Source organism: Bos taurus, chromosome 23 (assembly GCF_002263795.3).
Source record: "Bos taurus isolate L1 Dominette 01449 registration number 42190680 breed Hereford chromosome 23, ARS-UCD2.0, whole genome shotgun sequence".
In the NCBI taxonomy this organism is placed as follows: domain Eukaryota; kingdom Metazoa; phylum Chordata; class Mammalia; order Artiodactyla; family Bovidae; genus Bos; species Bos taurus.
The window spans coordinates 18,401,444-18,417,468 of NC_037350.1; the positions used below are offsets into that span (position 1 = coordinate 18,401,444).

General features: G+C 35.9%; 1 protein-coding gene across 8 annotated transcripts in view; it reads right to left on the reverse strand.

Moving 5' to 3' along the window:
• SUPT3H (SPT3 homolog, SAGA and STAGA complex component) overlaps positions 1-16,025 on the reverse strand; it is a 419,512-nt gene that overhangs the window by 175,866 nt on the left and 227,621 nt on the right. The window contains exon 1 of one of the 8 annotated variants that reach the window (XM_059880443.1): positions 7,548-7,906. The gene's annotated coding sequence lies outside the window, so the exon portion shown is untranslated. 8 annotated transcript variants of the gene reach the window in all.

Below are 16,025 nucleotides of genomic sequence, written 5' to 3' on the forward strand. Positions count from 1 at the left end.
CCCATGGACTGCAGCCAGCCAGGCTCCGCTGTCCATGGGATTTCCCAGGCAAGAATACTGGATTGGGCTGCCATTTCCTTCTCCAGGGGATCTTCTTGACCCAGGGATAGAACCTGGTTCTTGTGCATTGGCAGGCTGATCCTTTACCACTGAGCCACCAGGGAAGCTCTACTCCGACACAGGAACAACACAGTATCTCCATTCCCCCTGCTTAATCATGCCTAGAGAGGAGACTACCAGTAGCTGCTGCTGCTGCTACCAAGTCGCTTCAGTCGTGTCCGACTCCGTGCGACCCCACAGATGGCAGCCCATGAGGCTCCCCCGTCCCTGGGACTCTCCAGGCAAGAACACTGGAGTGGGTTGCCATTTCCTTCTCCAATGCATGAGAGTGAAAGTGAAGTCGCTGAGTCCTGTCTGACTCCCAGCAACCCCATGGACTGCGGCCCACCAGGCTCCTCAGTCCATGGGATTTCCAGGCAAGAGTGCTGGAGTGGGGCGCCATTGTTTCTCCACCAGTAGCTACTGGCAGCAGTATTTGTTAACTGCTGGGAGAGGGAACTTGTTCAGTTTCCTTCAGCAAAGTTATTCAACAAAGTAGTCACATGTCAAAGAGCCATCAGATCAATGCCATGTATCAATACACCATGTTCTGCTGGTACTAACAGTTTCCAAGAAAGGACCTCTAACAGGTTTTCAGGTTACCGAATACATAGAAGAAAATCTGCTCATTTTCCTTGGCTATGAATATACTAGCATATCATTATTTATTTCATATAATCTGGAAATTTAAGAGGAAAAAGATCACTGCTTATCCAACAAACCCATGTTATCCAAGAACAGTCAGTATCCAGACAGGAGTTAAAACATGTTGAAATGTATGAGAATATATAGAGCCTCCAGATCAAAAAGTAGATTGCTCATCTTTTCAGACCACCCCAAAGCCAGTCTGTAAACTACAGGATCAATCTATTCTAATTCAGTGTTCAGAGACATAAGTTTCTGCTGAAGGGGTTGCATGCATGGATAACAGCTGGGAAAACGAAATCCTTTCATCTCAAAATGGAAGCAATTTCTTTTTACAAACTGGAGTGATGACACGGAAGCAACTGTCACATCCAGTGTGCAGCAGGACGCCGTAAGTTCAAAACCACCAATGAAATCACAGGAAACGAAGCAGATGTATAAACAGCAGACATCTGAGCCACACAACAAACCTCCTATTCCTATGTCTTCTCTTGCCATTTATTCTTAACGTAATTAGTATGTTCACTATACTTAAAATAAATATGATAAAGAGTAATAAACCCATGATTGAAAAAGAAGTTCTCAGTATTTTATTTCTGCCCACTCTTCTAGAAAATGAAATGAAGAAAAGTGGATAAAGTAATAGAAAGATATGTATCTTTATTTCAGGCAGGTTCTTATTTGGCAAGAGTTTCAAGTTTTATTGAATGACAGGAATAACAAAGCCCTGGTTAGAAGATATATGGGAAATCCACATTTTTCTTTATTCTGTAGGACAGTGAACTGAGGATTCTGAAGGTCAACATCAAGAAGCTCTAATCTACATTTTAAAATTTTTGTTCAGGAACACTTAGAAAAAGCTGCAAATGTCACAAGTGAGGAAGCTACCTAACCAAATAACTTATTATTTGCTGTTTTTGCTTTGCCCCATGATATCCATCAAAGACTGTTAACCTGCAAACTCAGTCCTTCCTAGGCATGGAGCCAATGCTATCTTCTTAGGCATCAGCCAGAAAGGGTAAAAGAGAGGTAAAAGAGATTATCTCTCTTTATAGAGCTGGCTATCAAGCACCAATAAATTCAGGTTTAATTCAGGAAATACCAACAGCCTCTGAATTTCTTCTGTAGGTCTAGGCATCAGGCATCTTTGTCTGATTAAGCAATATATACTAAATATTAAGCAATATATACCAAATTAAGCAATATATGCCAAACATCTAACACTGCAAGTAAGATCACCATTATTTGAGCACTAAGAAAAAATACATACTGCCAATTAAACTGATACAATGCTCTCTTATCTGTGCTACTCAAAATTCGGGCCCTGATCAGCACCAGACCACAAACTGCTGTCAGTATTCAGCAAAATAAGAAGAGAAAATGAGTGTTTAGAAACTTTTATAATATTGTGACATCACTATGATTTTTTTAGTGTATTTTATAAATGTGGGAAAGGTAAAAAATACCAACAATAAAAATAAAAACCAGACTTTTACTCCAAATAGTTTAAGAAGCACGGACTTAGAACTTTGACTCTTCTGAATCTATTTTTGACGCAGAGTCATCTGGACTCATGTTCCTCTGTTATCAAGGCTGCACCACAATCAGCTCCTGGGTTTTAATCTCAGACAGGGACAAGCACTCTTCAAACTTGGATCCCCTCTCCATCTTACCAGAAGGATTCAGACAATGACAGCTGTGTCACTATACATCACCATACATTCAAACATCAGAAAGCTCAAAGTTAAAGAAAATAATCTCAGAGTTCAGAAAACAATGGTATCAATTATTACTCTGTCATCTTTAAAATTTCTTGATGCTCTCAACTCTATCTTTCCCAATATAAGTTTGAAAAAAAATTACTTTGCCCCTATGTCTGTTTTTGTCCCTTGTAAACAACATTCTGGCGGACACCTCAGCAGACCTCTTCATTATCTACATAGAAGATGTGTGGGGAGTCCACAAGCAGCATTATTTAAATATACAGATCTCTGGAGCCCAAACAATGTAATTAATCACATGAACTCAACGCATTCTAGAAGCTCCATTTTCTCCATCTTCTACTTATACTGATTTGAAAAATCATTAACCAAATTATCCTAATATCTAAATATGTCCTATTCATTAATTAGGCATTGCCAAAAGTTTAGAGGACATGGTCTACTCTTGGACATTATTAATGGCTACTTTTTGTTTCCAAGTTATATATAAAAGCCATACACATTTATCATGGAACATTTGGAAACTATAGAGAAGAACAATAAGGATAAAAATCACCCTTAATCTGAAGATCAAATTAATTATAATTAGGTTATAAATAGGGTAAGTCTAGGGTGAAAATAGACTACTCAATAAAACAATTATTTTATTTGAAAAACTAGAAATCAATGTTTTCCTAACTTCACTTATGAGAGTCATCAAAATGTTTCTAAAATGAACACAGAATTCTAAGAAATCTTATAAAAGAAAAGCAATTGGGCTTCAATCATCACATTATACTCCCACACCTAAAATACATCGGGGCAGCATGTTATATAACAACTCAGCTAAATAATTTTAGAAAATACCTAAGATCTTACAGCTTGTGGGGTTTGTGTCTTTACACTTCATTTTGAGAAACGCAGGAAAAACAGATTAACTGAGACTCTGAGGAGAACTTTAAGATAGCAGTTAGATACAAATTCACCAAAAGTCACTCCATATTGACAAACAGGAGTAACTGGTCTAAGAGTACACAGATGGAAGAGAACAGAAAAGTAGGATGCACGATGACACCAGCTTGCTGAAATGTTACGGGCAGGTACAGTTTAATGAATTCACTAGCAGACAAAGTGCAATTAAATTCAAAGGAGCGAACAGAAATGCATATTGATGAATTACACAAATTAATTTAAAAATCATATGGTCTTTTATCCAGTACCCAAAATGTTGCTGAAATAATGGGTAACAAATGTGGATGAGAAAAGCAAGCTCCAATATCTACCTTATTCCACAAATAAAAATCAATTCAATGTACATCACAGATTTAAGCATAAAGTCAATAACCGTAGAAATATCAGAAGAAAAACCTGAGAGAGAATTGTTATGACCATGGGATACACAAAGATTCATCGGACAAAGCATAAGAAGTACAAATAATCCAATAAAAACAGGCAGAAAACTGAACAGATATGTCACAAAGTGAGGCACATGAATGGCCAATAAACATATTAAAAGATGCTGAATATCATTCATCATTAAGGAATTAGAAATAAAAATCACAGTGAGATAACATTACATATCCACTAGAACATATAAAATAAAAAGACTAACAAACCCCAAAAAAGCTAGATACAAGGGCACATTCTGTATAATTCCATTTATATGAAATTTAAGAAAACACAAGTTAATCTGTGGTGATAGAAATTGCCTGGAGGCAGCAGGCAGGTTGTGACTGGAAATGAGAATTTCCTGAAGGAATGCAAATGTTAGTCGTAGTTTGGGGTAACAGTTACATGGTAATGTAGAATTGCCTAAGTTCCCTGACTGAGGAACTAAAATGTGCATTGCCTTGTGCTAATTTTATATGCACAAATATGTATATTAACATATGACATACATATATGCATTTATATACACTATCTCTCTACATATATATATAGTCTAAGAGAAAGACTGAATTTAATTAAGTCTTCTTTGCATAACGACTAATTTAATCGACAAACATACACTGAGTTCCTAGCAGATGCGACATCACTTGTTTTTGTGTTAAACATGAACATATCTTAATCTGACTTAAATGTTCCAATACAAATACTATGTTGAAAGTAAAACACTCTGTAAATCTCCCTCCTAAGGAATGGTAACTTGTCAGTTCTCTGATGACAACACTGTTCAGTGGTTTTTCTGCATCCAAGATATCCCCTATCTTTTAAAAACAGAATAAACTCCTATCTGCAAACATGAAAACTACAAATACAATACTTTAATAATTATGAATGCTTGCTGTCAATTACTCTGTATTTATGTGCTTATATATTTTCAAATACTTTTCTAAAGCTAGATAGTTAACCAAGGTCTGAGAAAAGATCTTGTATAACAGATTGTCAAATCTTGGTCACAATTGAAATGGTGGTATACTTGGATGGTCAGAATTGACCTTGGCTTCTCTGCCTAAATGATGTTTGTGAGCAATACTTAGGTTTCCACAGACTAGAACATTTTCAACAAAACAGTGCTAATCACTTGCAAAAGAACCACTGAATTTCAACATTTTTCTTTGGTAGAGAAATGCTTACTGTCTCCCACCTAGATTGTAATGCTTGAGTCATTTCATTATCTGCTGCATTTTCTTGATAGGAAATTCCATTTCATGATAGCAAAAATCCTCAATGCTGTTGTTAAAGATATTTCAAAATTATGTGCTATGACAAACTCATGTGCTTCTTTGTGATTTCGAAATATCTATGTGTAAAACAAGTGCAAGTTCCAGGCAGAAGAAAATATTACTAAACATACACGACATACCAAAAGTAGGCAAAATATGGTCCAGAATGTTCTCATTTTTCTAAATTTCTTAGTTCTTCAGAATTTAATTAAAGGAAAAAGTCATCTTGATTTAAAGTTCTCTGAATCATTTCTTATCATAAATAATAATGATCTAAAGTTACTGTGCTTGCATATATCTAGAATTATAATAAATGCCATGTGTCAAAGAGAGTATTACTAGAGTAATTTTCATTATCTATAGAATTAGTTCCTATAATACATTTAATGGCCTGTTATATGTTTAGCCGGCAAGTTTCTACATCTACTAACCCCATAATTTTATATTAGAAAATTATATATCAACCTACTGTTTTTATTTTGACTACATCCAAAATATATTAATTGTGGCACATACAGTCAATAAATGAGCCATTATTCTCCAAGGTGTATAAAATACATGCATAATGATGCCAACTGCATTAAATTTCCCTGCCAAACAGGAAAACAATTAAAGTTGTGTTAACTATAAAATCAGGATTACATTTATTTTAATAAAAGGAAAAGATTTACCTTATTATTTTTTTTCAACTTCAGATATGCAGTTATGTGAATGGTAACCTAATGCTGACTGTATAAAATATGAACTATGCAAAGGTTTTACAGCTGGTTTTGATCAGCTTCCTTTGTTTAACATTAAAAGTTAACTTCCAGAAGATACATACAAGCTACAGGTAATAGTTACCAGATGGAGATGTTGTTCCTGTTACTGTGTCTGATATCATAAAGAATACGCCATAAGAAGGGGAAAAAAAAACAACGTGGGCAGAGATTCTGATGTTTTCTGTGATAAAAATAGGCTCTTCCCAACTAACGCTGGCCAGCAAAGTCAAAGACCCTTTACCATCAGAATGCTGTTGTACTTTTTTATAAGAGTACAATAAGGTTACATTCAGCATACATGGCAAAACTTTTACAAAATTTACATAAACACTGTTAATTATTAGCTCTTCTTTCCTGTCAAAATAATTAAGTTGCAGGCTATTGAGTAACATTAATGTTTTATTACTCACAATCAGTTCAGAACAAAAGGTTTGCTCCCCACTGCATATGCCAGGCACCCATGCCATGTCCTGCAACCAGCTAACTTATCGTCAAGCCCTGGGAGTCGAAATGCCCTGTTTCCTACCAGGGGCCCCAGCAAGAGTCTCTCGGTCCCAAACTATTGCATGTACTGATATTAGGCTATTATCTGAAAACAGCATGAAAAATAAGGTCAAAACTTGAAGAGACTCTCAATTTCTTTTAAATGTGATCTCATAGTTTAGATTTTTAAATTTCATTTCCTTTCGCTTCAAGGATGATATTATTTTCTTCAAAATGAAATACTCATTTTTCTCGAACTATTCTATCTATAACTTCTACTATCTAACTCCAAAATTATTTCCAGTCTCTATGAGATCAGATATCACTAATTCCTAAGCCAGCACAAAAATTATTTCCTTCATAAGGCTTTTCCTGATTCTTAGAGGAAGAATTAATTTTTCCCTCATTGAACAACTATAACATCTCATATATTACATCTTCATTAGTAGTATATTCATTTCATAATTTATCATATCCACTGCTGGACTATATATAACCTCTCTAGTAAGGCAGAAGGCATCAGATATGGTACTTTTTGAAGGTTTTAGCCCTCACTGTACCCCTAAAGTTCAATATAAGACATTCTGATGAACTCAATACAGTTGAGCAAAGGAAAGACTTAAAATAAGGTATTACTTGGCTTTTTGAGAATGTCTAAATTATAAAATGAAATAAAAATTAAATCATTTTGTAGTATACCAACATACAATGAGTATCAGAAAAGTAAATCATACTATATTAAAATTCTCATCCTAAGTATATCCAACAAAAATATGCTCATCAAAATACCTGTACAAAAGTAATAATAATAGCTCTAATTGGATTAACCATAATATTTACTAAAATTAAAACTGATAAGTTAATTGTGCTGAATTTGTACAATGGATGCAGCACTATTTTACAATAGCTAGGACGTGGAAGCAAGCAACCTAGATACCCATCAACAGATGAATGGATAAAGAAGTTGTGGTACATAATACACAATGGGATATTACTCAGCTATAAAAAGGAGTGCATTTGAGTCGGTTCTAATGAGGTGGATGAACCTAGAGCCTATTATACAAAGTGAAGTAAGTCAGAAAAAGAAAAACAAATACTGTATATTAACCCATGTACATGGAATCTAGAAAGATGGACTGATGAGCCTATTTGCAGGGCAGCAGTGGAGACGCAGACAGAGAGCATGGACTCACGGACAAAGAGGAGGGTGGGATGAATGCAAAGAGTAGAACGGAAACACACGCGTTCAGTTCAGTTCAGTCGCTCAGTCATGTCCAACTCTTTGCAACCCCATGGACTGCAGCAATGCCAGGCTTCCCTGTCCACCACCAACTCCTGGAGCTTGCGCACACTCATGTCCATTGAGTTGGTGATGTCATCCATTATAATATGCAAAATAGATAGCCGATGGGAATTTGCTGTTTGAGTCAGAGCTCAAACCAGAGCTCTGTGACAACCTAGAAGGGTGGGATAGGGGTGGCTGGAGGGAGGTTCAGGAGGGAAGGGACATATGTACACCTATGGCTGATTCATACTGATGTATGGCAGAAACCAACACAGGAGGGTAAAGCAATTATCCTACCATTAAAATAAATTTAAAAAAGTATACAATGGAATGCCATTGAGCACAAGAATAAATAACAATTCATCACAACAATTGTGATGAATCTCACATGATGAGTAAAAGCAGCTAGATTCAGAAGAAAATACACTGTAAGCTTTCATTTATATTATTAGATCCATTAGAATAATACTTAGCAGGTTCAATAAACTCCTCCCTTGATCCCAAACCCTCTCTCAGTCTTTGACAGTGAACAGAATGCTGATAACAGTTATGCCGGGATGACAGGCACCAACTAGGACTTCCTGAGCAAGCCAGGACTCATTCACATTTTACAACAAAAATCCTCTCTAGCTTGAGTATCACATCTGCCTTCACTTTCTCATCTCCAATTCTCTGGGTAATTATTTTGAAAAAGACTTTTTTTCTCCCACCATTGAACTGGACCTATTCTTGCCACATCTTATCAAATGTAATAATCAAGTTTCCAGTTGGTTCAAGGAGTAAAGAATCAGCCTGCAATGCAAGGGACACAAGACACTTGGGTTCGATCCCTAAGTCAGGAACATTCCCAGGAGAAGGAAATGGCAACCCACTCCAGTTATTCCTGCTGGGAAAATCCCATGAACAGAGAAGGCTTGAGGGCTACAGTCCACTGGGTCGCCAAGAGTCGGACAGACGCATGACTAAGCAGACGCACGCACTTACGATTTAGACTTAAGTCTTCATTTTAGTCAACTTCTCAGCAGGATCTGAAACATCCTCCTCATTTGGCTACTAGCTCGTATGGATGGGCCACCTGGCTCTGCCCTTATGGCTTTAACCTGTGAATTTTAGGATACCTTCTGCAGCTACTCTCCAGTCCTCTGTCTTTTCTCTTCTCTTCCTAAGTGATCTCATACTATCTTATGACTTTAAATATCATTTATATGCCAATGACTCCAAAATTCTTATCTTTAGTGCCAATCTCTCTCATGAATTCAAGTCCTCTATTAAACTGCCTACTGCACTCCTTCACTTAACTGTCAACTACACTACTATACAAAGGTTCATATACTCAAACCTATGTTTTTTCTAGTAGTCATGTATGGATATGAGAGTAGGATCATAAAGAAGGCTGAGCACTGAGAATTGATGCTTTTGAATTGTGGTGTTGGAAAAGACTCTTGAGAGTCCCTTGGATGGCAAGGAGATCAAACTAGTCAATGCTAAAGGAAATCAACCCTGAATATTCACTGGAAGGACTGAAGCTGAAATTCCTATACTTTGGCCACCAGATATGAAGAACTGATTCATTAGAAGACTCTGATGCTGGAAAAGATTGAAGGCAGGAGGAGAAGGAACAATAGAGGATGAGATGGTTGGATGGCATCACAGACTCAACAGACATGAGTTTGAGCAAGCTCTGGGAGAAGGTGAAGGAAAGGGAAGCCTGGTGTGCTGCAGTCACCAAGAGTTGGACACGACTGAGCGACTGAAGAGCAGCTACTTAACTTTAACACAATCAGTGAATTTAACATATAAATGCTAAATTTTGGCCCCAAACCACTATTCACCTAGCTGCTCAGACAAACATTCTAGACGTCACTTTGATTTCTTCCTTATCTTCACATCTAATAATCCTGTCTGTGAACAAGTCCTGCTGATGACACCTTCAAAATAAAGCCAGACTGGATCACTTTTCACCACCAGTGCGAGCTACCACAAACCACCTGAGAAGCTTCTTAAAACTAGTTAGTCTCCCTGCTTCCACTTTGAAACTCCTACAGCCAGCTGCTGCTGCTAAGTCACTTCAGTCGTGTCCGACTCTGTGTGATCCCATAGACGGCAGCCCACCAGGCTCCACCGTCTCTGGGATTCTCCAGGCCAGCTAGAGTGATCTTTTAAAAACCTTAAATCATCAAGAAAGTTCTGGGGATCCATTGTACAACAATGTACCTGTGATTAAAAATACTGTACTTCAAATTCAGAAATTGTTGGAATGATGAAACAATTAGTGAATTTACTTCCCTGGATAAAAATACTTTTGAAACCCATGTGCTTAGTTTCAAATTCTAGAAGATAAAAAAAATACCTGTAACTGAGAGCACAAATCCATTCCCTATTTATAAACTTCAGTAGTTTCCTATTAGACTTTGAACAAAATGCAACTCTTTAGCAAGATTTATCAAAGTAAATCAAACCTTTTAAAAGCTTCTGCCCTATACAAAGCTGAAAAGGGAAAGTGACACAGAGAAACACAATGCCTACAGAATCATGACCTTGCTTACATTTTACACCTCCTCATCTAGCATTTGACCCCACTTCCTCCACTCCAAACACCCTGAGATTTGTTTCTGAAACACATTTCAGTCTTAGGAACTTTATACCTCCTGATCACTGTGTCTGGAATGACCTTCTCCTAAAAGGCTATGGTTTTTCCAGTGGTTATATATGGATGTGAGAGTTGGACTGTGAAAAAAGCTGAGCGCAGAAGAATTGATGCTTTTGAACTGTGGTGTTGGAGAAGACTCTTGCAAGTCCCTTGGACTACAAGGAGGTCCAACCAGTCCATTCTGAAGGAGATCAGCCCTGGGATTTCTTTGGAAGGAATGATGCTAAAGCTGAAACTCCAGTACTTTGGGCACCTCATGCGAAGAGTTGACTCACTGGAAAAGACTCTGATGCTGGGAGGGATTGGGGGGCAGGAGGAGAAGGGGATGACAGAGGATGAGACGGCTGGATGGCATCACTGACTTGATGGACGTGAGTCTCAGTGAACTCCGGGAGTTGGTGATGGACAGGGAGGCCTGGCGTGCTATGATTCAAGGGGTCACAAAGAGAGTCGGACACAACTGAGCGACTAAACTGAAATGAACTGAAACTGCTGTATGGTACTCTATTTAACATTATGTACTTTTTTGCTCAAATTTCACCTCCTTCAAAGTAATATAACTTTCCCTTTCCCTTTCCTTATCCTTCATGATTTTCTTTATAGCAGTTAATATTAGCTATTCATTTATTGACATTACTTATTCATTTATTATCTTTCTTGAACACCAAATTCTTTATTATTTATTCATTTATTATTTTATATTATTTATTCATATATTATCTTTCTTGAATACCAAAATACAAGCTCTATGAGGGCAGAGGCTTTGTGTGCCATTATATCCCCAATGCCTGAAACAGCGCTTCTGCAAGTTTCATCAGTAAACCTTTGACGAATCAATGAATGATGGAATCCCTGTGAAGCCAACAATTCCATCCAGTCTAAGTCTACCTTGTTATACACAGCATAATTGAGGAGACCAGATTTTACTTATTTCAGAATCCACATAATTATACACTATTTTTAACAGAGTTCTACCTTAGGAGTAGCAATATAAAATTGCAGTAGTTGTAGAATATTTTACTCTTGGGCCTGATAAAACATTAAACCAGAAAGTATTCTAACATAACTGCCTGTCCCAGCCGTTTCAGCCAATTTTTGCACCTGGAACAGAAAGGGAAAAAAGCCAGGTGAACTTTCACTCAGTTACATGTAAGTGTGGTGCCTTTCTTTAATTTTATTGGGTTTCTGAATGAAGCAAGTGATTTGAATAAAAGTGGTGCCAACGAGCTTACAAAGTAGAAAAGTACAACATGCACTGTCTTAAAGCTTCTGTGAAAAAATGTAATTTGAAACTTTACTGTCCTGATTTAAAAAAGAAAAACTGAAATATTTCATTAAACATTCTGAAATATCTCTACACAGAGAATCAATATATTTATGGACATAATTTACTACTGCTCCAGTTTTCATTCAACATTAATGTATGCTAATATTCTGAATTAAAATTTTCAACCCATTTAAATCAATGGAAAACTATGTACTCCACAATGGTTACCGACTTCATTACTCATTTTTGTTTTATCTGACAAGGTCCTTTCATGTCACATGTGTTAGAGTAAAATTAAAGGGACTGGGCACCACTTTTCTAAGAACCTGGGTGATCTGGAGCTGAACTTGATAATCCTGAAAACACAACTTGAGAAATGTACTGAAATTCAACCCCTAAAATAATGTGAGAAATTTACTGGAAATTATCAAAAATTTAGAAATGGTAATAAAAATTCTTTCCTAGTTTTTTTCTGTATTTCTCTAGTCTTATCATTTCTGTTAACCAAAACATTACGAAGACCTCATTAAACACCTTTTTCCTGCATCAAAAATAGTGTCCATCAAATAGCAGACAATAAATAAATTTAAGTTATGAATATTAATTATATAATAAAGATGTGTTGTGCTATGTATAAAAAATAGCTTATGAGACAGAGTTCCCCTTTCAAAGTTCTTCAGTTCAGTTCAGTTCAGTTGCTCAGTTGTGTCCGACTTTTTGCGATCCCATGAACCACAGCACGCCAGGCCTCCCTGTCCATCACCAACTCCCGGAGCAAAGTTCTTAGATTACCTAAAAACATAATTATTATTAACAATAAATCTAATTCAATTATGATTACCTCCTATGTTTAAAATGTTTGATTTTTACTTATGAGAAAAATCACAGTTCACTGAAAGATACATTTTGTTACTCAAACACTCTGAAATCTGTAGCAAATTAGGAATGACTTGAAATTTACTCTTTGTCACTGACTTTGTAGATACTTAAGCAAATTAAATGTTCAAACTTATTTAAAATTTTCAACTTAACCAATAATATCATTCCCTACATTCATGAAATATATAAAAAACAAAATGAATAAATTTCATTATGTGCACTGACCACCTGGATTTCTGGTTTAACCATTGCTTACTACATAAATAAATTTTCCCCAACTTATATACATGTTTACTTAACTGCAGATAATTTGATACTAATCTTCTAGATCTTTAAACTTTATTACCAGAAAGATTGGAGTATTTAAAGCATCCTTAGGACTTCATAGGAAATAGTAAACATATAATATCACAAGGTCACTCATTCCCAAAATTAGAGACTATACAGCGTGGTAACTATAGTTAATAATACTGTATTGCAAGCTGGAAAGTTGCTAATAGAGTAGATCTTAAAAGTTCTCATCACGAGAAATAGAAAAAAAATTGTTTTAACTATGTATGGTGACAAATGTTAACTGGACTTAACTGTAGTGATCATTTTGCTATTATTATGTTGTACATGTGAAGCTAATATAATGTATGCCAAATATACCTCAATAAAAAAATCAGAAACAACTCAATCTTGCTTCATTCCTGTCCAATGAATAATATCAAATCTTCAATGCTTACATAATTAAATGTGATTTGTTACCTCTATTGCCTAGGAACCAAACTCACATAAACAAAATCATCTCCTTGGACTTGAAGGAACTGTGTACATAGCAAAGCACTGGGGTCTTAAGAATTTTGGTTTTAAAATCCACCTAAGTTCCTCTCACCTTTAAAACTCTATGCTTCATTGAGTTTTGCTGTGGTCAAAACAGCCTCAGCAATTGAGTCATGTATATAACTAGGAAACACTATCTCACTGGTGTTGGAAATAGGAGTTATTGATTTGTGAACAGGTGCACTGCTTAAAAACATGTTTTTTTATAATTCTAGTTCCAGAGCTATTAATAATTAAATAGTTCCAGAGCTATTAATAACTACATTTTGATATTTAAGATATCAGGAAGAGTGAACACTAGGTGTCAGTGTAAGAAATGGAAAAATATTTTAAAAAACTTGTTTCCAATCAGGTGTATAACAAAGAAATCAAAAACAGCTGTGACCACATTTACTTATAATTGCATAATTCATTTAACAAGCCAATCTTTCTTTCAAACAAAAATTCCTGTTCCAAAACTATCAAGAGTTTAATATCAGATTAAGCTGATTATTAGAAGTTACAAGTCTTTTTGTAACTTCAGTTACATAAAGCACAGAAAGTAATTTTACTTTTACGGATACATATTTTGAAAAATGGTGTTAAATACAGGTATAAGCCTAGAAGTATTATGTTGCACGATTTCAGTTGGTGGAAAAACTATTTTAAAAATAATAAAGCTGGATGATTATTTTTAAAATATTGAATTTTAACTTTTTCTCTGAAACCTCCTACATAAATGCCAAGGTGTTAGAAGGTAAAACGCATAAGGGTTGATTCACAGAAAATAGAACATGGGAAGGATGTTTGACTCTCCCCTAATCTTGGCACCTGGAGGTTATAACTTAACTCCGAAGGCAAATTTGTTGCTACTGTTTAGTCCCACAGTCGTGCCCTCCTCTTTTGAGACCCTGTGGGCTGTAGCCTGTCTGGCTCTTCCTGGCAAGAATGCTGGAGAGGGTTGCCATTTCCTTCTCCAGAGGATCTTCCCTACCCAGGGATTGAACCCACATCTCCTGCATTAGCAGGTAGATTCTTTACCACTGTGGTACCCAGGAAGCCCATGAATGCTAATACTGATAATAAAAATTGCATCTATTAACTCTAACAATATTTCAGATAAAAAGCTTTATATTTGGTAAAAAGCTTTATTTTCAGAGTAAAGACTTTCAAAACAGGTTTTGAAAGATCATTATTAGCAACAATAATAAATATAGTGCCTCATATTTTAAAAGGTATATTCATAGTAAATAACTGATTCTGGCCGAATAATAATTATATAATAAATTAGCACAGTGCTCATTTTGGGGCCTTGGACTTTCGTTTCTGTCCTCTGAACCCTCTCTCACTGACCCATTTATGCATTTCTCTGCACTATCTCTCCAGCTCCATGGTACAACCTACTTCGTAAATCTTTCCATGTGTTTTTCAGGCATGTTGGGTAAATTTTTCATACAATATTTTGCAAGTTATTCATTTGTGGGAAAGGGAAAAAACTAAACATAGTAGTCACAATAAAATACAAAATGCTGGGACTTGAAAAAGCATTTAGGAGAGCATTCAAGGATTTGATGGAGAAAAATAAATGCTTTCAGTCAACATCATGCTCCTGTTTTTACTTCTAGTTAAGTTACGATTTCGAATTGCAGTCATTAGATGAGAAAGCATGAAGTTTATGGAAGTCTTCTATGCCCCAGGATTCAAACAAAGGCAATTTAGACCACTTTGTATCTAACAATTTCTTCTCAGGGATATAATGTTAGATGGGAATAGACAAGGAAGGAACAGGGAAATCCACATATAACAAATTATCAAAACTGATACCTAAGAATTTTAAGATATCCAAGCATACCAGAGTGAGAGGTAGGAGAAATCAAGACAGAAGAACTGTATGTAGTGTGATATTCAAAGTCAGGAAAGTGGCCCCAGAAATACATACAAGCTCTCTTTTGGCTCTTTAGTGTCTCTGCCTTCAACATTGTTATTCCAATTGTACAGATTTATGATTAAATTTATGGCTGGCATTAATGAAATCATGTTTTCATCAACAGTATCAAGAGCTAAATCATTTATATACATCATCTTATATAATGCCTATCAGGTAGGTACATTCCTACAGATGAGTAAACCAAGTTTCAGAAAGATTAATAATGCTCAAGGTTGCACAACTAGCAAGTTATGAAGCCAAAATTCAAACCGAGGGCTATGTCTCCAAAAGCTTTCCACTCTACCAGTATTTCCCAACTGAAGGTTCAAAAACTCTTGTGGGTTTTGCAAAAGTAACCAGGAGAGTCACACTTAAAACAGTGATTAGTAAGTGAGAATATGTCAAATTGGTACATCTGAATGTACTAAGAACTCATACTTCTATTAATTTTTTATTCAGATAAACACTGATATCCGTCATAACAGATTTGATTGATATTTTGTTTTGAATGTATTTATTCTTAAAGATATGGGATTTAATTTACAGACAAAATAGATTACTGTTTACAGATAGCAAATATAGTACAGAAACCTGTAACCATCCAACTCAGAGGTGGTAACATTCCTGCCTAAATATTAATATTTCAACATTCTCCAAACAAACCCTTCTGGAAGTAGCATCTTGAGTCCTTCACTGTCCTATATAAAACAGCCTGGTTATTCTTCCACTTTCCCGACTGCTGCTTTCTAAAATTTTCAATGGCCCCAGCAACCAAGAGAGTTATATAAAAATTTCTGAGTTTGAAATTTAATGACCTTGAATATTTAGTCCCAACCTTCTTTTTCTTTTTTTTTTAAAT